Source organism: Sarcophilus harrisii, chromosome 6 (assembly GCF_902635505.1).
Source record: "Sarcophilus harrisii chromosome 6, mSarHar1.11, whole genome shotgun sequence".
In the NCBI taxonomy this organism is placed as follows: Eukaryota; Metazoa; Chordata; class Mammalia; order Dasyuromorphia; family Dasyuridae; genus Sarcophilus; species Sarcophilus harrisii.
Window position 1 is genome coordinate 176,065,305 of NC_045431.1, and position 24,933 is coordinate 176,090,237.

Genomic DNA, 24,933 nt, shown 5'->3' on the forward strand with positions numbered 1-24,933 from the left:
AAAGCAATACTTCCACTTGTGTCTGTGGTTTCTAAGAAAAGAAGAAACCAAGGAGCTTTGGGACAAGTTTCAGCTGCCTTGAGCTTGGGCCAGTTGACCCAGAATATTCCAGCACAAAGCAGTTAATCCCTACACAGCAGAACATGTTAATCCCATGGCTTCATCAGTGTCTCTTGAGGCAAAGAAATGCAGCTGGGGATCCTCTGGACTCTTCATGTCCCATGGCCTGCCACAACTCAGGGCCATCTTTACCTCCCAGTAATGTCCCCCTCACTGGAAGAAGGAAGCTATATCTAACTTTAACTCAGACTCCAATTAATCCTCCAATGGCCAATGTGAAAGTGTGACCCTCTTTCCCCATTCAACCAACTCCAAAAGCTCCCTATCACCAACAGGATCCTAAATAAAACCCTATGATTGATTAGCTTACAAAGCCCCTAACCTGGGGTCTCCTAGGCTGGCCCCTTCTATTTCCCCAGTCTTCTTCCCTTTACCCTGTCCCCATATGTCACAATCCAGGGACATCGGCCCTGCCAGTAAGTCATCCACAAGACCCTCCATTTCCGGACAGCATTTTCGCTGGCTGTCTCCCAAGGCTGGAATACTTATCTCCACCTTTTGGCTTCTCTAAAGTCTCAGCTAAAATTCCACCTTCTAGAGGAAGTCCCTCCCAGTACTCCTTAGTGCAAGGACCTTTCCTCGCAGATTTCACCAATTGATTTTTTCTTGATCGTGTTTGCACACAAGTATTTGCAAATTTTCTCTCCCATGAGACATTGAGTACCTTGAAAGAAGGGATTAATATTTGCCTTTCTATCCTCAAGGCTCAACACAGTGCCTGGAACATAATAGTGCTTAGTAAATGTTTATAGATTTGATGAGCACTATAAATCAAAAAAGTACTGTATACACAGCTGCTCAACTGGAATTCTAAAAAGCTCAGGGTTGACCCTGCCCCTCCCCTGCTCACCAACCTCCAGGGGCTCCCTATTGCTGCTAGGACAACTAGACTCTTCTGTTTGGTACCAAGAGACCTAGACAAGCTAGTTCTAGCCTACCTTCCCCAGTCCTTCAGCACTCAGGCTCTTGTTATGGCTGGAAGGCTTTCACTCATCACCTCCACCAGTCAGAATTTTCCTTTCAAGGCTCAGCTCAAATGCCCTTGACCCACCCCCATGGGACACTGAGGTTGCCACATTAGCCCTACCTTCAAATATTCCATATTTACATGTATGCAGAATATATGGCCCCAAGAGAGTGAAAACTCCAAGAAGGTAAGTGCCCTATCATTTGTCTGGATCTTCTAACATTCATAGCACTGAATAGGTAGAGATATACTATGAGTATTATGATTCTCTTTGCCCTAGAGACAGAACAGGTAGGGTGTGGAGGACACTCCTAGGCTCTCAGAAACCTTGCCAGGGAAGTAGAAACACCAACAAGTGAACCAGCTAATAAGCCTAGGTGGGGCAAGGGATGAAACACTAGACCTGGGGCCTGAAAAACATTAATTATGCCTCAGACACTGACTAGCAGTGTGATTCTGGGCAGGTCATTTCATCCCTGCCATCCTCAGTTTCTCCATCTGTAAAATGGGAAATAATAACAAAACCTACCTCCAAAGATTGTTGTAAGAATCAACTAAGATAATATTTGTAAAGCACTTCTCAAACCTGAAAGTTCTACATAAATGCTAGCTATGACAATAAATAATAAAATTATTGTCATTCTGAAGTGATAATATGAAGTAGAAATATGAAATAGATTTGGGAGAGCATAATGATTCATGAGGACATGAAACAATCACAGGTAATAAAGATTTGCCATTTATTATATTTTTATTTTTTATATTATTATATAACATACAATAACATAATAAGTATAAACCCATTATCATGGATTTAACAATTATAACTAGGCAAGGCAGAATCATGATGATTAAGCAGCTTAATTCTATGTTCTAGAATCTTTAAACTCTCAGAGAAGAGAAGGAGAGGACAGAGTCAAGGGGTAAGGGGAGTAGTGTGAGAGGAATTGGGGAGAGATCAGAGAGGGAATCAAGAAGCTGTGACTGGGTTGCAAAGCTAATCTAAAAAATTTTTTAAAAGATTTTTTTTAAATAAAAAAAAAAAAAGACTCATCTAAAGATTTACTAATTAAGAGAGTCTCAGAGGTTGGAGACAGAATGGGTAGAATTATTACCAATAGAGGCCAGGTGAGCTTATTAAGATCCAACTTCATGTCATTAGATTGTTATCAAGACAGTCTGAGAAAACGGACGTGATTATGATTGATGATAAGAGTTCACATTATGACTATCTTAACTCTGCTAATAAGACAGTCTGGGAAAGCTGACCTTTTTATGTGCAATTACAATTGATAATAGGAATAGGATAGGCTCATTTTGGCGTTTCCTGACAAGGGGACAGAATAAGCTGGTTTAGAGTTCTGTCCCAGGGCCGATTCGGGCCTGCCAGGTAATGGACTTTTTTCAGCCACGTGTGACAGTTCACAAAGACCATCCAGGAAAGGCCTCAGGACTCCATTTACACAGCCAAGTCAGGCCACAGCATATTCCTTTTAACAAATAGCCAGTAGAGCTGGAAGTAAGCTTGGAGAATCAGGAGGTGTTTTAATCTTTTTAGTAAACTGAAATCGGACATGGCAAAATGTGTGAGTGTGTGCTTGTGTATGTCAGGGTGGAGAAAGGGAGCCCTTTCTGAGACAACAGCAAAGTCCTCAAAGAGCTAATCTGCCTAGAAGACAGAGCCTAGAGTAAGGAGATATTTGTTCAGTTCCTAATTTAGTCAAGGTCCTAATTTTGGTCCATCAATCTCTAGCCAGAGAGCTTATTTAGACACAGCAGAGGTCATGTGATTCAATGTCCTCCTTTTCACAATGTAGCAACAAAATCTAGGAGTGACGTGACTTGTCTGCACTCACACAGCATCAGCTTGAACCCCGAACACAGCCTCCTTCAGACTTTTGGACTGTGCTGTGATTCACATTGTCTGAAAGACACAGCAAGGTGGGGAAGGAGTCCCAGGGCTGGGTCTTATCTCCTCCAGAGAGAATGTGAGGGGTGTGGGCTGGGGGGACCAATCCATGCCTCTGAAGCCCTTCAGGAGGGGAGGCAGAAGAGAAATGTGATGAGTCCAAGTTAGTGCCGGCTCTAGAAAGCTGGCTGCGGAACCAAAACAGACTGTCAGTATAAATGGCAACTCCCAGCCTCCTCCAGATTCCTCTGGGAAATCCCACTCACTGAAGCAATCTCACAAAGCCAGCTTTTCTGTCTCTTCTCTTCATTTGCCTCTATTTGTCTCTCTCTAACTCAGCCTAAGGAAGCACTGTGGGGAGAAAGACACTGGAGACTGAGCAGCCCAGCTAAGGGTATTCAGAACACCTCGGGACATCATCCCAGCATCCTTTGCCAAAGCAAACATCCCAGCCATTATTAGCCAGGGTGCCTTCAACCAGGAACTAGACAGTCAGGCTAAGATTAGGACATGTGAGGGCAAAAATAAAGGGCAAAGATATGATGGGAGTGGGGGAATGCTTAAAACCATCAAAAACTCAATCTGTTCTAGCCATTTTAGAAGGCTCAGAACCAAAAACACGAGAGAAGGGACTGCCACTCTGCTGACTTAAGGGGTACTATGAGACTGTAGAGGAAGAAACATATCTCTGGTTAATATGTCTAAAATAATCTCAAAATCCTATTTCCAATATACAAATACATCTGCTTTTGGAGTATGTCAAATTAGGTAAATGTAACTCATTAATGGCAGGCTCAAAATCTAAACACTCAGGTTTGAAATCAGTTATATTAAAAGCAAGGATGTTAAAGGCTTTCCCCCATCCCATCACCACCCCCCGATAGGAGGCCTAAAAAAGAATTGTGGACACTCATAATCACATGTAATCATCCAGACTTGTTAGAGCAAGATCTATCAAATAATCTACCCTCTCCTTGCCAAGTCCCTTCCCCAGTGTTTCCCTTCTATAAGGGATTGGACTGAATTATCTGTAATGGATTTACAATCCTAAAGTCAATGAGTCTTCAATGAGAACCAACACCTTGTGGCCAAGGAAGTAAAACAACATTTCTATTTCCAGCTCAGGCAGCAAAGGGCCACAAGGGGAGGTAACCTCTTATCCCCTTTTGGCCCCCCATTTCTTTTTTTTTTTATAATAGTTTTTTTATTTTCAAAATACATGCAAAGATAGTTTTCAACATTCACCCTTGCAAAACTTTGTGTTCTAAATTTTTGTCCCTCCTACCTTGTCCCATAGACAGCAAGTAATGTAACACAATATCTATTAAACATGTGCAATTCTTCTATACATATTTCCATACTTATCATGCAGCACAAGAAAAATCAGATCAAAGAAGAAAAAAAGAAAAAAAAAAAAAAAAAGCAAAAGCAAGCAAACAACAACAACAAAAGTGAAAATACAATGCTTTGATTCACACTCAGTCCCCACAGTCCACTCTCTGGATGCAGATGACTCTCTCATTCACAAATCTACTGGAATTGGTCCAAACCACCCCATTGTTGAAGAGCCACATCCATCAGAGCTGATTATCACATAATCTTATTGCGGTGCACAATGTTCTCTTGGTTCTGATCATTTCATTCAGCATCAGTTCAAGTAAGTCTCTCCAGGCCTTTCTGAAATCATCCTGCTGGTCGTTTCTTATAGAACTTGATTCACCCCAACTAATGGACATACACTCAGCTTCCAGTTCCTTTTGGCCCCCCATTTTTCTGGCCATTGAAGCAAGGAGAATCAGCTCTGGGAGACTAAAAGCCCAGGTGGCCTTAGCCTGAAAAAGTTCAGAGACATTCATCAGTTCTGAGATCCAATCAAAGTGACAGCAAAATGACTGATTCTAATTTTTCTCCTATTCTTTAAGCCTGACAGCCTGAAAGCTCCAGCATGCTGGGTAGACTCACTGCTGCATATTCATGGAGGACATGGACAAGATTCCCATGCAGTGGGTATGTTGGTAAATGTTTAACAACTAGCTCTCCAAGGGAAAAAATATGCCTGGGACTCACTTTGAAGGTTAATTAACATTTTCACCATCACTTTCTTAGGTCTAAACAATCAACAAAACGATAAACAAAAGCACTAATATGTGTCGTTCAGTTGTTTTAGTCATATCTGATTCTCTGTCACCCCATTTTGAGGTTTTCTTGGCAGATACAGGCGTAGTTCACCATTTCCATCTCCAGCTCATTTTTACAGACAAACATGGTTAAACGATTTGCTCAGAGTCACATAGTGAGTGTCTAAGGCTGAATTTGAACTCAGGAAGATGAGTCTTCCTGATTCAAAGTCCAGTGTTCTATCCACTTCACCACTGAACTGCTCCCAATATGAAGCATTTGCCCATTTCTGAGGAGTAAATGCTCACCTTGAACATTTAAATAATCAGCTCACTCTTTGAGGGGCTCACAGGGGACAGACAGGCAGGGATGGGCTGCCATCTATACCACTGGACAGAATATTAGCATTGATAAATCACAAAGCACTGGAATATATGAAGGCTTAAGTCACTTATTTGCTCATGGCAAAGAGGAAACTTTCCAGAGAAGAAAGAAGCTGATCCCAATGAACTGCTGTTAGCATCTCCAGGAGATGCTCATCACCACTAAAGAAGGAATAAATCCCCAGGAGCCCGCAGCCCACCACCTCCTTGGACAACTCTTAAAAAATGCTCCCCATTCTCAGCAGGAGAATCAAGTCAATAATGAGAAGACACAGAGCTACACGGGGCCTCTGCAAGGTTCCAGGCCAAATCCTTCATTTGGAAAATGGGGAAACTGAGCTCCAGAGAGGGGCAGAGATATACCTGTGGTCCCACAAGTAAGTAAGGGCCAACTGTCTTGCTCATCAATTATACAGCCCCCAAGCATCTCAATGAATCCATCATATATTTATTCAACACCTCCTATGTATGAAGAGAAAGACAGCCTGAGTATAGTAGACAGAGAGAGGTAGGCTCAAGAAGACCTGAATTCAAATGCTAGCAATGCCATATATTGCCTGTATGACTCTGGATAAGTCACTTCCCTCCCAGTCAATTGTCTTAAGACATTAAATGTGGAAACAGCTACTAAATTAAAATAAACTAAATTAAATTTGGAAGCTATTAGTGATATACACTAGTCTTCCATTTTCTCAACACAAGTTCTGTAACTGCTAACAAACTCATACATCTGATGTTAAGAGCTAGGAATACAAAGCAAAACTGAAGCTGGCCCTGCCAGGAGTTCATACTCTACTTAGCCAGACATGATGACTCTTTGTCTCTTGAGCATAATCCTGTGATTATCCACCTCTGCCTTTCTTTGCATTTTTTCCCTTTTGCTTTTTCTTTCCTGCCCGTTCCACTTCTACCTGCCTCTTAATGTCCAGTTCAGATGCTACCTTCCCCATGAAAGCTGTTCTGATTTCCCCAAAGTAACAATCAAATGCCTCAGAGCTCACTGAGCATCCTGTTTGGTGTTTCCTAATGCACATGTGTGAGATACACTAAGTAAGTACAAAGAGATATCCAGATGAAGAATGTGCCAGTAACTGAGGGAGCTGGGAAGGTGAATTGGGAAGGAGCACCTGAGCTGTACCCTGAAGGAGTCAAAGGTAGAAGTGAGCACAGCAATGTGCCATAGATGTGGGGGACCACGCATGCAAAAGTTTGGAGGTGGGAGATGGAATATTGTGAATGAACATATAACACATCAATTAGACTGGAATGAAAATCATCTAAATATGATGAAAGAAAACTAGAAACATCAGTGAAAAGCCAGATTGTAAAGGACTTCCAATTCTAGATTGAGGACTTGCATTCTATCCTAGAAGCAAGAAGATGCCATTAAAGATTTGTGAAGGGAGGGAGGGAGAGAGAGAGACAGGGAGACAGGGACAGACAGAGACAGAGAGACAGAATGAATATGTATGATGGTCTGTGTATGTGTATGCATGTAGTCAGATCAGTGTTCTAGGAATAGCTATCAATTCAGGACAGACTAGAAAAGGAAGAAAATGGAAGCAAGGAAACTATTGCCAAAGTCCAGGTGAGAGGAAAGGAGGATAAATGTCAGAGATAGTTTAGTAGCAGAAACAATAGGACTTGGCAACTGATTGGATATGGGGAGGAAGTCTGAAAGATGACTCTGGGGACCGTGGTGTTGTCAACAGAAATTGGGAAAATTAAGTTTAAAGGCAAGATAAAAAATTCTGTTTAGATCTGTCTCACTTCTGATATGTGTATCTTTGGGCAAGCCATTTCCTCTCCCCAAACCTGTTTCCTCACTTGTAAAATGAGGGTGAATTGCTAACTAATTGATGAAATAAAGGAATGGGAGGAAGTATAAGGAGGTCATTCTTGGGGAGGGAGAGGGGGCAGGCACACCCAGTGCCTTGGATACTCATCAGGAAAAACCACAATGACAGCAAGCAGGGAGTAAAGCAATCACGCTTTAATAAACAGAGAATACAGAGACAAACAGTGTGCCGGAGAAGAGAGGGGGAAAAGCTAGATAGATGATTTAAAGATAGGGATATAATGGTGGAAGGAGGCCAGCAGGGAAAAAACAGAGTTGGAGAAGGGCACAGAGAGTCACTTACGTAACTATGGATTAATGTTAGGATCATTCAAGCAGCACAATCTGTGGCAGAGTTTGGGCTCTCATTTTGTAGGGTTTTTGTAGAAGACAGACTAATTCTTACCCATGCCTTGGGTTCGTTCAGTAACACATACACATCATTTCTATACATTTGGTGTTCTATCGGTCTTACTATGACTGTCTGGAGCTTATCTGAGAATTATAGACAATAGGGCCAAATGACTTCCCTGATTTAGCATAGTCTCAGAACGTGGATTTTAGTGAATTTATGAAGCAATTTGCAAGTAACCATTATGGTTCCTTAATCTATGGGACAGTCTATAATTGACTTCTTAGCAATCAATCTGACTTTGCAATCAATCTTGCTTCCTAATATATTTATTTTACACACACACACACACACACACACACACACACACAATTGTATTGCTTACTTACAAACTTATCACATTTACTAGAGAGAGGGGAAGAGTCAGGGAAGGGAACCAGAACAAGGTGCATGTTTAACATAGAGAAAGTTAGACTAAATAAATTTAGACTTCTATGCTAAGTTTAAGATCCCAATAGGACGTGTCAAGATAGACATAGGCCAGCAGTAATTGGGTGACTTCAGACTGAAACTCAGGGGTGACGGGCTGGATATGTAGATCTGGAAATCCTTTATAAAGACATGATAGTTGAATCCTTCAGAGTTGGTGAGTTCACTAAGTGAAACTGCGGAGAAAAAAGGAAAAGATCCAGGAGAGAAACCCCACTTTCTTCTGCAAAAATTCCATTAACATCTACTCACAAGATATACCGAAGACAAAGATAAGTTATTCATTTATGTCATATGTATCAAGACAACAAGCATTTATTAACTACCTTCTATGTACAGAGCATTACATTTAATACAAGGGAAGGGAGACAAGATTTAGAAAAGACACAATCCTCCACTTCATGGAGCTCACCATCTACCAGAGGAGAAAGACACAAAGAGAATTGTGGAACTGAAAATTATACACATGTGCATTAGGAAACACCAAACAGGATACTTAGTGAACTCTCAGGCATTTGGTTGTTATTTATGGGAGATCAGAATAGATTTCATTGGGAAGGTAGCGTCTGAACTGGACATTAAGAAGCTGGAAGAAGTGGAACGAGCAAGAAAGAAAAAGGACAGTGTTCAAAGAATGAAGAAAAAACATAAGGAAAGGCAGAGGTGGATAATCACAAGATATGTTCAAGAGACAAGAGTCATCATATCTAGTTAACTGTAAAGCAATATAATGAGAGAATATCATAAAGTTAGAGTAAGGCTCATAGATCTCATGTTGGGGAAAGACTACTAAAAACATCCTAGTCCAATCCTTTTATTTTATTCAGGAAGAAACTGAGGGTTAAAGATAAAATGATCTGTTCCTGATCACACATGGCAGAGCTAGGATTCAAACTCGGGGCCTGAGACTACTGTATTCAGCAGATGGCAAAGGGCTGTGGATTTCAGGAAATGAATAGGTAGAACTTTAGTTGATAGGCAATGGGGCAGCACTAAATGTTTCTGAACAGAAGAGACATGATCACATGTAAACATAAGGAAGCTATAGCCAATGAGAGGATGAGGGAGGAATTAGAGGGGGAGAGAAGGAAAGATAGATGTCCTGGATAGAAGCTGCTGCAATGGTTCAGGAGGTAATCAATGAGGCCCTGAAGAGCAACAATAATCCTGGAAAGATGGGAGATATGGATGTGAGTGCCATCACACTGGAAGGGCCTGAAAACTGATTAGACAAGAAAAGCCACAAGATAGAAGGGTCAAGGGTCACCCCAATTTTTTCCAAGTAAGAGATTGGGTGACTTGGGTGTAAAGAGAGAAGGTATGTGGGGAAGGGGGAAAATTTATCTTGAATTGGTGGGGCCTGGTGCACCAGAAACTTGAAAACACATGGTCGTAACAAACAACTGAAGGCACTCAACAGCTGGAGAAGAGTTGAAATTGAAGAATGCCACAGGAATTAAACAGAATAACACAGTATTGTAAGAAATGACCAATGGGATGGTTCTCTTCAATACTGAGATGATTCAAACCAGTTCCATTTATGCAGTGATGAAGAGAGCCATCTACACCCAGAGAGAGAACCATGAGAACAGAGTGTGGAACACAACAAAACATTTTCACTCTCTCTGTTGTTATTTGCTTGCATTTTGTTTTCTTTCTCAGCTTTTCTTTTTCTTTCTTCTTGATCGGATTTTTCTTGTGCAACAAGAAGCTTAGAAATATGTATACATATATTGGATCTAAAGTATATTTAGACATATTTAACATGTATTGGACTACTTGCCAGCTAGGGGAGGGGGTGGGAGGAAAGGAGGGGAAAATTTGGAACAAAAGGTTCCAAGGGTCAATGTTGGAAAAATTACCCATACATATGTTTTGTAAATAAAAAGCTTTAATTTAAAAAAAAGAAGAAGAAATGATCAATGGAAGGAAAGCAAGTTGTCCACAAACTATAGAGATCTAAATAAAGCCAACTCTGAAAGGCAAGGAAGCTTGGTCGTGTGACATACAGAATCCATATTGCTGCCATACCATCAGTTAAAAGACATGTCCTTTCAGTAAGGATCAATGAGAAACAGAAATGGAGAATGACACATGCACCATCTGTCCCAATCATGCCCTCGGGCAGTTGCACAGAACTGTTTTCAGGGAACAGATTTCATAGGGAGTGAAACTGGGTGTTTATACAGCACAGTGTCTGCTGGGTTGAAACCAAACACATCCATCAATTCTTTCAGAAGATGGTGAAAATGTACCAAAATATTTCTAGCAGCCCATGTTGTTATACCAAGAAATGGAAACAAAGCAGACGCCCAATGATTGGGGAATGGCTAAACAAACTAAAGGGCATGAACGTGATGGAAAATTGCCTTGCTGTAAGAAAGGATGAAAAGGAGGAATACAGAAAAGCACAGAAAGACATACTTGAACTGAGGCAAAGGAAAGAAAAATAGAGCTGGAAAAACAATGTACCCAAGGACTGCAACAAAATAAATGGAAAGAGTAACAGTCACAAATGTGACTATTCGCAGCATGTAAATGGTGCAAAATTACTGAGAACAAGCTTGGTTGAAACCTGTGAATGAAGTTGATGATTTTCTAATTATAATTACCAAAACAAAAAACAAAAAACCCACCATGACTACAAGCAGCTCACAAGGACCATATTCTTTTGCCTATTGCTATGAATAAAATTACAAATGAAGAATAATTGTGTTCTATTTTCAGAGGGGGAAAAAAAATTACATTTCATTTCTCCTACACCTGAAAGTCCATGATCTTATCCAAAATCTCAAATTGAGATGGGAGAAAAGGAAATATTTTTGAATGTGAGACCTTGTATTTGGCTGAACTATACCACATGTTGATAGCACTGAAAAGACACCATTATTGAAAGATACTGTCAGAAAGAAGAGATATGGGAAGACACAGCTTTTAAAAAATTCTTTGTCTCCTTCTCAAAGAGGGCAGAGAGGCAGGAATGAAAGAATTTGAAATTCAAAACTTTTTTACATATAATTGAGAAATTTTAATGAAATAGATAAAAATAATTTTGAAAAGAATTCTTTGTTATAAAGGCTGGCTCTTAGGGAGAGGATAGACGTGCGGGAAGGAAGGGGAAATTTAGGTGATATAAAGCCAAGAGCTCTTCATAAAATTTCATCTTGAAAAAAATAGATGGATGGATGAATAAATAAATATGCAAAAACATAAAAATACAATAAAACAAGACATGGTAAATGTAGGTATGGCACTCAGAAGAATAGTCAAGACTAAAGATGGAGATTTGTTTGTTTTGCTGAAGCAACTGGGGTCAAGTAACTTGCTCAGGATCACACAGCTAGGAAGTATTAGTCTGAGCTCAGATTTGAACTCAGGTTCTCCTGACTTCAGGGCTGGTGCTCTATGCACTGCGCCACCTAGATGCCCCTTTTTTGTTTGTTTGTTAAGATGGAGATTTGAAAAGCATCTGCATGAAGGTAGTAGTTGAAGCTGTGGGCATACAGGGTGTGAAGAGAGAAATGAGCCAAGGCCGGACTCTTGGGAAACATCCATAACATCCTATTAGGAGACCAGGAAAAGAACCAGGAGCCAGTAAAAGAGTCTGAGTGCTTGAAAAGGTAAAAGGGGAACAGGGAGATCTCCTCTGAGGGATCCAAAGAGATCCTGATCATGGGAAGCAGTATCTAATGCTGCAAAATGGTGAAAGTGGAGTAAGACTAAAAAAAGAAGGGAGGCTCTGGCAATGAGAAATAGATTCAGCAGAATTATGTAAAGAGACACTATATTGAAAGGGTGGAAAAGACAGTAGGGAGTGAGGAAATGGGGGCAGCATTTATAGCCAGCTTTTTCAATAATCTGACAATGAAGGGGTGAAGATTGGATAGCACAAGGTAAAGACCAGATATTTTTATCTGGGGGAGATCTTTCCCTCCCTCCCCCTAGCCAGGGAGATTTGACTACATCTGTAGTCAGATGCAAAGAAGCCAATGGCAAGGGAGAGTGGCCTAAAAGCCAGAAAACAGTCCAGGAGCCAAGGATCTAAGGAAGTGGAAAAGTTTGGGATCAGTGGCACATAGAAAGAAAGAAATGGTTAAAGATGCTGAGAAGCCTTAAGGAATCAGGGAAGCTTCCATTGGTTATCCTCCATCCTCTCAAGGAAGTAGAAAGGAGGAGATTGCTAAGGAAACATGCTCCTCCACTTTCCTTTTTTCTAACATCAGTTTTTATTCCAGGAACTAGAACTACTTCCAAGCATTTGAGTTAATAATTTAGGCAGAAATTCCAGGAAAATCCAATCTAACAAATATGACATAGAACAGTCAAGTTGACATTTTTCTCACAAGGCCTAAGACACTAAGCAGCCTAAATAAAACTCGGCCACTTTGACAATCTGACTCAACACGACTGTTTCTGCATATAGAAGGCTGATCTGAGATCCCACTGATGGGAGCCATCTTAGCACTAAAACAGACCTCAAAACCTCTCCCCTCTCCCCATGATGAGTCACTTGCAACAGAAAATTCATCACTCCACCCAGTGTCCAGAGGGGGAACCAGTGTATCTGGCTTCCAGATCTAATCCCATAACATTCTTTCTTCCAGAAAGACATTCTCAGCTCCCTTTGATGCCCATGGTTCTTAGCCATTTTAATGGGCTGGGCAACAATGAACACAGGCCACTTGGTTCTACTAACAATCAATTCTAGAAGGGGGGTGGGGGGAATGGAGGGGTCTTTCAGGAGAAGCTCCTGGATTCTAAGGTCATAAGAACATACTTAAGAGCTGAAAGGAACCTGAGAACCACCTAATTCCACTCCTCATTTTACAGATGAGTAAACAGAGGCTGAGAGAAGGGAAGAGGTCAATTCCAAGGTTTTGCATGCAATAAGTGTTTAGATCAAGAGCAATCTTCATACCCCACAGGTCAAAGGAGATATCTTGCCTTTAATGGAAGTTTTAGAATATCTACAAGGAAATTCCAAAGTCTGGAAAACCTTAGGCCATTTCAGAGTCCAAAGATATTCCGGGGGTGGTCTAATTCCACAAAAGATCCAAAAGCCCAAAAGAGCAAGTTTTAATGTCCTTGACTTCCAGAAAGTGGAGCCATGTTGAAGCATAAGGGACAAACCACAAGAAGAGGAAAGAGGAGGTGAAACATGTTTTTCAGCATTCCAAGAAAAGTCTGTCATTCATTCTAGTTGTCTCCTTGAGGAGTCACTCAGTTGGCCAAGCCCTCAGGTATAACTCAGGTTACCATCCATATCCTGAGTATATGCTTTGACCCACTCCTGTTTTCTCTGCCCTTTTCAACCCCTGACTTCCTTTCTGACACAATTTCTCTCACAAGTGATTCCTTACAGAATCTACACTGGAAAATCCAACTAAGGCTAATTTGAAACTCTTCACCATTCGACTGCATCTTTGATCAGGAATCATGTTTGACCATTCTTCTAAACCAGAAATAAGCTATTCCAACATGGAGCCATATTAGCCTATATAGCACCTATGAATAAAGTTGATAGACTTTCTAGCCACAATGACAAAAAAATATGAATGCAAGCAGCTTATAAAGCCTATATTTTTATGCTGCTGAGATTATGTAGGAAGACTAATTTGTTCTATTTTCAGGGGAAAAAAGAACACGTGTTGCAATTCTTCATTTCCAAGCTATCATGTTGTCCACAATTTCAAATTGGGATAGAGGAAGAAAATATTTTCAAAAGCATAAAAAGTGTATTTGACTTAACTACACCACATAAGTTGGTAGCACTGCGGACACCTTGACACAGTTCTACATCTGCTCAACCATCTTGAGAATGGGAAGAGCCACTGACTAACTCTTCCTTTTAGTCAGGTCTAGAGCCCCAGCTACCCAAGTCTACCCACCCCCACCCACCAAGGAAGGAGAGAGTTGAAAGTCCCTTACTGGCATTCTCTGCTCGCTCTGCCCTCCCCCTTCTGTCCCAGGCCTTGCTGCTCCATGCTCAGACAAGAGGGGCACCCTGAAGCAACCGGTTCTTTCCTTTCCCCACTAGTGTTACAGCTGCAGTCCCAGGCATGCAGGACAGACAGGAAGTTAGACTGTACACATCATCCCAACTTCCGCTTGGCGCTGACCAGCACACACAGATCTTCACCCCAGAGCATGCATCTGTCAGAGGAAAAAGAAAGAAAACTGAAATGAGGACCTCGCCAAAACAGGTGGGCCTGTTAGCCAAGCAGGAAGGCTGCAGGGCGAGCGGGGGCAACATCATCCAAGTCAAAAGGCCACAGAGACTGGTGAGAAGCTGCACAGGTTCACAGAAGCAGAGGAAGGCAGAACTGAACTAAGGGAAGGCAGTGTAGGAGGGGCAATGGAGAAGGATGGAGGACCGACCATGCAGACAGATGAAGAGGACAGAGTGGCAGGCAGCAGCAAACAGGGACACAAGGAGAGACAAGGTGCATTAGACCAAATGGGACATCATGAGAAATGGTGGCAACTCGCTGCCCTTATCCCTCTATGAGTTCAGGAATCAGCACTATGATACGCTCCAACTCAGGTCTTCCTCATGCTAAGTGCTCATTCTGGCCACTGGATTATACTGCCCCAGCCATTGGATTACACTACCCAACTATTGCTGGCTGTCATTAGCTTCTGACAAACTGCAAGCCATGAGCCTTGGGACAGGGTGCCCAACCTGTATGACCTCAGGCAGATCCCTTGGCTTCTCTGTGCCTTGAATTCCTCATCCATAAGCTAGGAATGATAATGAGAGTACCTTATAAACTTGAAAGCATTATATAAATAGGAATTACTCCTTGTGTGAACTAGGGCAAGTGACATCAACTCTTGACCTCTGTTTCCTCTTCTATAAAATGGGAATGATAATGAGAACATTCTGTGAGCTTAAAAGGAAAGGCAGCTTTCATTCCTTATAAACTAGTGATTTCAGGAAAGTCACTGACCTCTTTGGGGTTCTCTGACCCCATTTAGAAAATGGGGACAGTCATGATGGCATTAAGAGGCTCACTTAGCACAGCAATGCTAAGCCCTGGGACCACAGCTAGGAAAGTAAGGCAGTGCCTGCTCTCAATTCTGGTTGGAGGAGATAACATATAAAAAGAGGTTTAGATGCTAGGTGGATGATGAGGAAGTCTCCATCTCTGGCTTTTGTAAGCCCAAGCTTAAAGAAAAGCTGTCAGAAACCACTAAACATTTCCTTCCCTCCCCTCCCCCCCCACCCCTTTTGACCTAAGTTAGAAAGATCTGTTTTCTATTTTGAATGATGCTCTGAAATGTCAAGCACTGACATGATATGTTCATCCTGTTCCCTGGATTTCTGGAAACCCAGATTTGAGCCAAAGAAGGAGCTTCAGGGATCCAGACTAGTCTCTGGCTCTAGGTCATCTAGCAGCCCATTATCAAGTCTACATCTGCTGCTATGGCAACTAGCTTCACAATTGGAACCTCAGAAGGTCCTCAATTTATAGGGGAAGAATTAAGGTCCAGAAACAAAATTATTCTTCTGAGGTCACACAGTTAGTAAGTGTCTCAGGCTGGATTTAAATCTCGGTCTTCCTGGCTCCAAAGCCAGCATTCTAACTCACAATCCTATCCCATATTAAGCCTCCTCGAGTGTACCCATTGCTCCTACATCTCCTGGCAGGGCCATAAGGACTCTCTGGTCCTTCTAATTCTGTCCACAGCACCACGTAGCTCCCCACATATTCAATGAAAATGACAAACTCTGCACATAAAGTCCAGATGCTTCTTTAGTTATCAAAGGGGTCCAAGAACTAAAAGAGAACTCAAAGTTTAGAACATGTAACTCTCTGGATACAGGACCACAAAGTGAACAGGTGTCTCAGAAAATTACCAGCTGCAAGTCCCTTACAGAGCAGGGTAGCCAGATGCTAGATGGAAATATTCTGGAGCAAGTTAGCAACTAGACAAGAAACTAGACTACAGAGGGGTCAGAAAAGAAGGTGAGCCAATGAGGACGAGACCACCGTATGAAGCGGTCCTTGTGACAAGAACTGAGGTTCTTGACTCAAGTCAAATAAGTAATAAGGGGCACACTATGTAAAGCTCACATAATGAAAGAAGAGGAACTAGAAAAGGTCCCACCGCAATGAGTTCATATTCTCTGGGAGACTGATAAAAATATGTGGGCAAGAGCGGAACAGAATGGGCAGGTGGAGACAGCTGGCATCTGTATATCTGCCTGGATGTCAATGATCCAGCTAGCATAGGGGCAGCGAAAGCTTCCTCTCCCTTCCCACTCCATGGAACATCTACCATAGACTCAACCCTCAAAATCTCAACACTAGGCTTCCAAGTTCGAGGGGCAAGAGACCCACAAGGTCATCTAATTCAATGCTGTCATTTTGAGAGGAAATTGAGGGCCAGAAAGATTAATCATCTGCTCAAGGTCACCCAAATGATAGATGATCGGTTCATATCCAGGATAAAAACCCAGAGCCTCGGACTCCAACCTCAACTATCTCTCCATTACAGGAAGCTTATGATACAATGAATAGAGCATCAGGCCAGGAATCAGGAATAGCCAAGTTCAAATCTAGCCTTAGATACTACAATAATTGTATGGCTCTGGGCAATATATTTAATCAATTTGTACCGTAGTCTCTTCATCTGTAAAATGGGGATAATGGCAGCACTTATTTCATAGGGCTGTTGTGAGGATCAAATGAGAGTATTCATAAAGTGGTTACTGCAGTTAGATTGAGTCTAACACATAGTAGGTGCTATATAAATGCTTATTCCTTTCCCCCTCTTCCCTTCCCTTGGCTAAGATATAAAGGGTTCTAAGTATGAATATCCTGATCAGAAATGTCCAAAGATTAAGCATGGGAGGAAAATATCAGGCCAAGAATTCAGTAGTGCAAATAACAATTAGGGAATAACATAGCTCCCATTTCTAGAGGTTTTGCTGCTGCCCTTGCTCTTTCACCACATGTGATCTATGGAGTTGGGATTATTCACTCCACTGTACAGATGGGAGAACTAAGGTTCTTCATTCAGGTCAAATAAGTAGTAAAGGGCTTATTTTACTTTTTCAGAGATAAGATCCTAACCCAAGTTCCCAGACTCCAAATCCCACACTTTCATCACCTTCATCCTCATCTGTTACTATAGCTAACATTTATACAACTCTTCAGGGTGTGCAAGTCACTTTACAAACATTACCTCATTTGACCTGCACAACAATTTTGGGAGACAAGTGCCTCTATTATTATTAGCCCCATTTTACAGAAAAGGAAACGGAGATCAAGAGAAGCACAGCCAGTAAGGTCTGAGACAGAATTCAAACTCAGGTTTTTCTGACTCCAAATCCAGTGTTCTGTGCACTGTGGCAACCCCCTAAGTTCCCACTGCGACATTTCCCATTGTGATAACAATATATTTTCCCTCTAAGAGATGACTCAACACTTTGGAATTACCCAACTGTGTGATTACTGGCTCCTGTCACCTGTCTCTCACCCTGCCCACACACAAAAGCTACCTGTCACCTGCCTCCATTTACTCTCAAATCACTTTCACTGTGCTAATGAAGGGGGAAAACCAAAAGGATTTAGAGGGAGAAAGCATCTCCACAATCCCTGCTCCACTGCACAGAGCACAAACCGAGTTCAGAGCAACAAGGAAATGATTTGTCCAATATCCTGCCAGTAGTTAGGGGCAGAGCTCAGAATGATTCCAAGGCTAGCCTTATTCCTCAAAGGGGCCCTAATTCACCGTCTCAGAGTCTATCAGTATATCCATAGGGCCATAGGATTTAGAGCAGGGGAGGACTTTGGAGAGCAGCTCACCTTGACACAAAAGGGAAACTGAGGCTCAGAGGGAAAGGGACCTGTCCAAGCACCTCCAGGGAACAATGGCAAAGCCTGGTTTGAACCCGGGTCTCCTGACTCAGAAAGCATTCAGTTCTTTCCACTCCACTACAAATTAGACAAATTTAGCAGAACAAATATTTATTAAACTATTATTGTGGGCACTCTACTGGGCTAATCTTGGCACTCTACTGGGCTAATCTTGGAAGAGTTTTATCAGCATTAGAAATGCAGAGAGGGAAGAAAGATCAAAAGACAGGGCAGGTTCCTAGCTTGATGCTCAACATGCCTTTCCTATGGACTCATTCATATAAACAGAGGCTAAAATGAACCTCACTGTTTAACTTTCCCAAGTAACAGAAACCCCCACGAGTGCTTCGCTCCATCCATGCTTACCACAGGAAGGAGACTGTTCAGGGGTTATTCCCAGGTGGGCCGAGGCCCTGGCATCCCCTCACAAGCAGAGTGCCAAGCAAATGGAAGACATGAACCACGCATGGTTGCCCCCAGCCCCGTACAAGGCCTCCTTCTGTGATCTCTGTGAATCACCCAGATCACAGCATTCCATCAGCCCATCCAGGGCACCGTAAACAAGCCTTAGCGATTGGAGCCTCAGCCCAGGGATGGGATCTGCCCACAGTTACACAGCTAGCTAAGAAGCACCAGGAGCAGGGATGAATTTGGTCTTCTTGTCTCCAAAGGAGATGGGGGTGTTCCACTGGACACATCATGCAGAGCCTTCCAAAACCATCATGGGGTATATTATCTTTGCAATAATCTCATCAGGCAAGAAGGATAGGTACTTGCTATTATGTCTGCCTGGAGCTGATCAGAGGGCTGAGTTACAATCTTGTTGTCTGTATTTTTCATCCAGTGCCTTTCTCCGTTCCCTCTCATCATCTGCCTTTCTCAGGACCCATCTACTTTATGGGATACGTCTTACCCAACTCATTCATTCAACTAAGGCTATTATTATGTCACATGAAAAAACTGAGTCCCGGAGAGTGTGAGCTGTTCAAGGCCACATGGCTAGCAGCAGAACCAGGACTGGTACCGAACGAGGGAGTGAGAGAGGAGACCTGGCTTCTAGTCCTGTTCAATCACCTATTCACTGGGTAGTATGTGGGGAAAGGGGGGGGGGGGGTCTTGCCCCCTCTCAGACTCAGCAGCCCCAACAAGGCTAATGAGAGGAAGAAAGGTTCCACCCTCTATCCCCAACTCACCCACCTCCCCACTACACATACAACATTCAGAGCACCATCCTTCATGGAAACAAAGATCTGAAATAAAGTTAGACAAATGCTCATCGACCAGAAAGTCGCTGGACAGGGCATGGCAAATTTAATGGTCTCTCACTGCTATGCAGGAATAAATGAAGAAGAACAGACATGGGAAGAGCTATGAGAACTCTGGCTCTCCTTGGGCTGCTCTTATACTTATCCATCCCACCCAAGACAGCCCAGCCCCTCCATTTGAACATTGCATGGCCTTACTGGCACATTTCAGGGCTGAAGTTTGGGCCTAACTGGGTTGTGAGCTCTGGAAAGTGAGGGCTGTGTCTGCCTCAGTGCTCAGGAAGACCCCCCACTGTCAGAGAGCCTTCACACAGTTGCTGAATGAATGAGTTGGGTAAGACATATCCCATAAGGTAGATGGACTCTGGGAAAGGCAGATGATGAGAGGGGATGGAGAAAGGCACTGAATGAAAAACACAGAGAACAAGCTGGTAACGCAACCTTCTAATCAGGGCCAGGCAGACATTGTCTGGGCCACCACTCATCCTGCACATGTCCTGTTCATACTCTGTTGTTCTTACGTTGTCTCCCCAATTAGAATGTGAGCTCCCTGAGGGCGGGGACTGGGCTGCTTTGGCTCTCCAGGGATTACACAGTACTTCTGACACAGTGGCTAATTAATGGTAGGTAACAAACCCCTTACCCTCTCTGGGCCACTAAAGATCTGAGTCTGCATGACCTCCCCCAGAAGCTTCTACCTCTAAATGCTATAGTCCTGAGAACCCTACAGGCTTCCAGGAAATGATGTTTGTGAAACCCCGCCCAAATCTCCATCCTGACTATTTCCAGGACTTTTCTTCTAGTCACTTCCATGCATCTTATTTTTAATAATTTATTCCTTTTCCTTAACAATAACCAAACAATAAACAATAAGCTAGGCAACTAGATGGCACAGTGGATAGAGCACCAGCCCTGAAGTCAGGAGGATCTGAGTTCAAATCTGGTCTCAGACATTTAACACTCCCTAGGCAAATCACTTAACCCCAATTGCCTCAGGGGAAAAACAAAACAATAAGCATAAGGATAGGCACTGAATCAATGGGTTTGCTGATTTCAGTTAAGAAAGTAAACTCTCCCAAAGCAGACGGGCACTTTATGATCCTAGGGAGTTGCCTTCAGGCACCATGACTTAAAAGAGCTTGCCCAGACCCAGTCAGGATGTTTCTGAGTCAGGACTTGAACCCAGGTCCTTCTTGGTTCTGGGGGCAGCTCACTCCACTGCCTCTCATAACAATATTATTATTATTAAGAAAAGCAATAGCTAGTATTTACATAACACTTTAAGATGCATGAAGTATTTAACTCATCAAAAAAAAAAAAAAAATCAACCCCTCTAAAAGACACACTTAAGCCTTGAGAGCAATAGTGAGGGAGAGAAAAGAAAAAAGGGGAGAGAGATCAGCAGGCTTTGTTTTGCCGCTTCAGGCCAATGTGTGATCCTGAAACGGAAGAGGAAGGATTCTGATCAGCAGTTACAATCATACACATGGAAGAGCTCATCTGCTCTCCAAGTACATTTTCATGCTAACTCTTCACACATATGTATCTGCACATACATACTTGTGTACTACCCAGAATTCTGCGTGTGTATGTAGATAGATGATGAACGGAAGGAGACTTTACTCATGTGGCAAATAAATATTATTTCCTTCAGTTAAGGGATGGGATGGGCTAGGGTCTGGAACTGTGTTCACTGTACAGCTTCCAGATGAGGCTGCTGCTGTTTCCCATGCAACTCTAGAGTCCAAGATAGCCACCCAGAGCATTAAGAAATAAAGGGATTTTCCCAGAGTCATATAGCCTATAGCTGAGTCAGGATAGGAAAGAGAAAAAAGGGGGCAAAGGTATCAAACCCTGGCTCCAAGACCAGCTCTCTCTCTCCCATGCCAGCCTTACAGAAAGGCAAAGAATTTTAAAATGGCAGAGTTTGTTGAGTGTGGGTCAGGAAAGAGTCTACCAAATACTAGTAGAAATTCCCTGAGCCTCAGTTTCCTTTGTAAAATGACAGGGTCAAATAAGATGTCTGAGGGTCCTCTTTAGAGCTCTGGATCCCATGAACCATAGGCCGCTCAGCTCTGTAGCCCCAACAAGGCTAACCAGAAGAAGAAAGGTTCCATCCTCTATCCCCAACTCACCCACCTCCCCACCACACATACAACATTCAGAGCACCATTCTTCATGGAAACAAAGATCCGGTCCTTTGCTTGGGGACAGGATGGGGCAAATTACAGTAAACTCTGTGTGAACAGTATGGAAAGAGAAAGTGAAGTTGTTGGGGGGTTTTAATCCTTTAAATGAGATTTTTGCAAAGGAAAATATAAAAAGCTCATCGGATAAATGTTTATCTTGTTTCCCAACAGATGATCCTTTTTGTGTTCTAGCTCTGAAAAGTCACCTTCAGTTGGGCCCAGGAAAGAAAGAGGGCACCTCTTTTGTGACGGCTCTTATTTCCTTTGAAAGTTCATGTTTGGGTCAGCCAAGTTGCAACAGGGAAAATCCTAGCCCTGCCTAACCCATCCCTGCCCTATTAGGCAAGGCCCTGGGGGTGAGGGTTTGTGGCCAGGGGGATGGCTGGCTCATGCCTTACTGCTTCTCAGCTGGATGGAAAAGGAAGCATCCATCTGTCTAAGTGTCTGATGGGTCTATCTCAGGGCTTCCAACTTAGCCTCCCAAGGAATTTCCCTCTGAGGTAAACTCAAGAAAAGGCGGAGCCTGCACTGAAGGGCCCATGGGACTTGTTTCTCCCGAGGAGCAAGAGTGTACAAGGGAAGGGAATGGTTTTTGGGTCTTGGAAGTTTGTGTGTGACTGGCGATGGGAGTGAGTGGGGGGCAGATAAGAAGAGGAAAGATGAGAAGGGAAGAAGGGCAGGACTAACTCACTCCCTTACACTACACCTTCCTTCCAGAAAGATGTCAAAACTTGAATTTCCTTCAATTCCGTAAAAGTCAGTTGATTTCATGAAAGCCAGGATCATGACCATAATCACAGAGTCCTGGACTCCAGAATGGGAAAAGAAAAAGGCAGAGCAGGATAAAGGCATCCGACTGGAGACCCCTGATCCTTGGGGGAAATGCTTCCCTCCAGGAGAAGCCCACTAGCACTTGGCAAAGGCAAACTCAGGCTCTCCTTTGTCTGTTACTGCCTATGGAACTCCCTAAGCTGAGTCCCAGGCAAGGGCAGCTGCTCTAGACTTACTGCTAAACTAGGTGGGGTAGGATTGGATGTGATGAGATAGGGTAGGATACAGTGGGATGGAACAAATTGGATCCAGTGAGATGAGAAAGGATGCTCTGGGATGGAATAAGAGATGGAATAGGGTAGGAGAGCATGCAATGAGATAAGAAAGTTTGGGGGTAGAATTCTATGATATGGGGATGGGCTGAGATGGAATGGGATGAGGTAGGATCTATCTCATAGGGCTAGGATCCCCCATAGGGGTGGAATGGGATGTTACAATGAGATGGAAGTAGATCCTATTAGTTAGGAAGGGATAGCATCCCAACACCTCTTAAATACACCTTTCAGAGAGAGCTCATGAGCTGCCATGCTACCTGAGGGTCTCCTTGGCCACTGGGATCCAAGTTTTAAAGATCCAATATCCCATCAATCAATCAATCACCAACCACAACCTTGCCAAGCCATCCCTTCCAACTTAGCCTACCCCGACCTCTCCCTTGCCCTTCCCATAGTGCTCCAGGATCCCAGGATCCATAATGCCCCACATCTTTTTATTTACCATGGTAACATGAACTTCATAATCTTTGACCAAATTTTGCCTATGACCCAACTCCTCCTGCTCTCCAGATTGCAATGTCCTTATCTAGAGAATGAGCGCACTGCACAAGACATTTTCAAACCTGGTGATCCCGCATCCAATTTTACAAGATGCTGGTCTCTTGGTCTTCACCTGGCAAATGTTTCGAGAGCGCCTGTGGCCCCACAGACACCAAACTATTTATAGAAGCATCTTTTGTGAGAGCAAAGAATTCTAAACATAGGTGATACTAAACCCCGGCTAAACAAACTGCAATGAGGGATTTGGAAAGATCGTGGAACATTGCCAGCAAGGAAGAAACCACAAGACTGAAGGAACAGAAAAGCCTGGGAAGACCTCTATGAACTGATGCAGGGGGAAACTGTACAAAAGTACCGCTATAAAGTAAACAGAACCACAAACAATTGAATGCTGTGAAATTATACAATCACACGTGGTCCCAAAGGAGAGATATGGGAAGGTGTCTCCCCTCCCCTTCTTTGTAGAGGTGGGGAATTATGTGTGAGAAATACTGCAAATAATGTCCGACTTTTTTGAAAGGTTGCCAAGTATTACTTAAATAGGTTTTGTTTTGTTTTTTTCCTGCCCCCTTTTCTATTCTTTGTTATAAGGAATGGCTCTTGGGAAAAGGAAGAGATACACTGGGAAAGAGATGATGCATCCTCCTCCAAAAAATCAACAACAATTTTTAAAAATATAAAATGGCCTTCAAAGTGGCTTACTTGCTTTGCCTGGCTACAGGAGATGTCTTGTGTCCCAAATGCTTTTCAGCTGTAGAGGGAGCTCCGAGAAACTTCCTGATTTTTCTAGAGTAAGGATTACTCCAGCTCTCACTCAAGACACCCCTTTCTGACAACCAGATTGCCCAGCACCTGCTCCTCAGCGCTCCAAGGCCCAGCCAGCTGAAATCCCAGCCGAGATAAGCTCTCCCTCAGACCATTACTTCCTCCCTCTCTCTGCAGCTAATTCATGGGGTTGTACCCCATGAGAGAAGCCATGAATGTGGAATCAGGATGATTTAAAATCAAAAGTTCTTTGTTAATTGCCTGCATGTGTTCTAGGAGTCTCCAGAAAACTCTAGCTTCCATGGTTCCCCCCGCTCCCATGTCACAAAGCCCAGGCCTGGGACCCCTGGGAGCTTCCACCTCCAGTCCTGTTCTGGCCCAGCTCCAGACTGTTGACTGCCCTCTTCAAGCCCTTCTGGAGACTTGTAACACAAAGGTAAAGAGGAAGAGGAAGGAAAAGGAAAAGGAGGGGGTGGAAGAGGTAACAGGATTATAGCTCAAGAGCTGAATCTTGGAGTGTCATGTGACAGCTAGGTAAACTGAGATCTGGAGAGAGAAGGTGTCTTGTCCAACACCCCACAAGTGAGAGAACCAGCATTTGAACTCAAGTCTTGTGCCCAAGTCCAGGTCTCTTTCAATGGTGCAAAACTGGCAGAGATGGGCAGGAGCAGGTAATACTGCCTCAGAGAATGGGACCTGGGCCCAGGACAGAGGAGGGGTTTCTGCTTTGTCCAGCCTGGCAGCACCAGCTCTTTAGGGCCCTTGGAGAGGGTTCCTCCAGCGCCCCATTTCCCACCATGCCCATGCACACATAAGCCGGGATCTTTTGCTTCCTGCCTGCCCCCTCTCCCCAGGGCCAAAACCCAGGCCTGGGCATTTCCTTGAACTAAGACAAGCACCCGAGGCCCAGCCCTGCTCCCCTGGCATGCGAGATGGCAGATAGCTGTGTTTGCCCAACTCCACTTAGGTCAGATTACAGGCGGCTGCCAGGTCCCCCGTGTTTTCAATGTCAGATAAGCTGAGGGTGGGAGGGCGGAGGGTAAGGAAGGGTACACACTTCTAGGGT

At 43.3% G+C, this 24,933-nt stretch overlaps 1 protein-coding gene across 3 annotated transcripts in view; it reads right to left on the bottom strand.

The window, feature by feature from the left end:
- RBPMS (RNA binding protein, mRNA processing factor) overlaps positions 1–24,933 on the bottom strand; it is a 165,900-nt gene that overhangs the window by 111,090 nt on the left and 29,877 nt on the right. The window contains exon 2 of one of the 3 annotated variants that reach the window (XR_004230034.1): positions 14,104–14,328. The exons of the other annotated variants lie outside the window; for them this stretch is intronic. The gene's annotated coding sequence lies outside the window, so the exon portion shown is untranslated. The remainder of the gene's footprint in view (positions 1–14,103; positions 14,329–24,933) is intronic. 3 annotated transcript variants of the gene reach the window in all.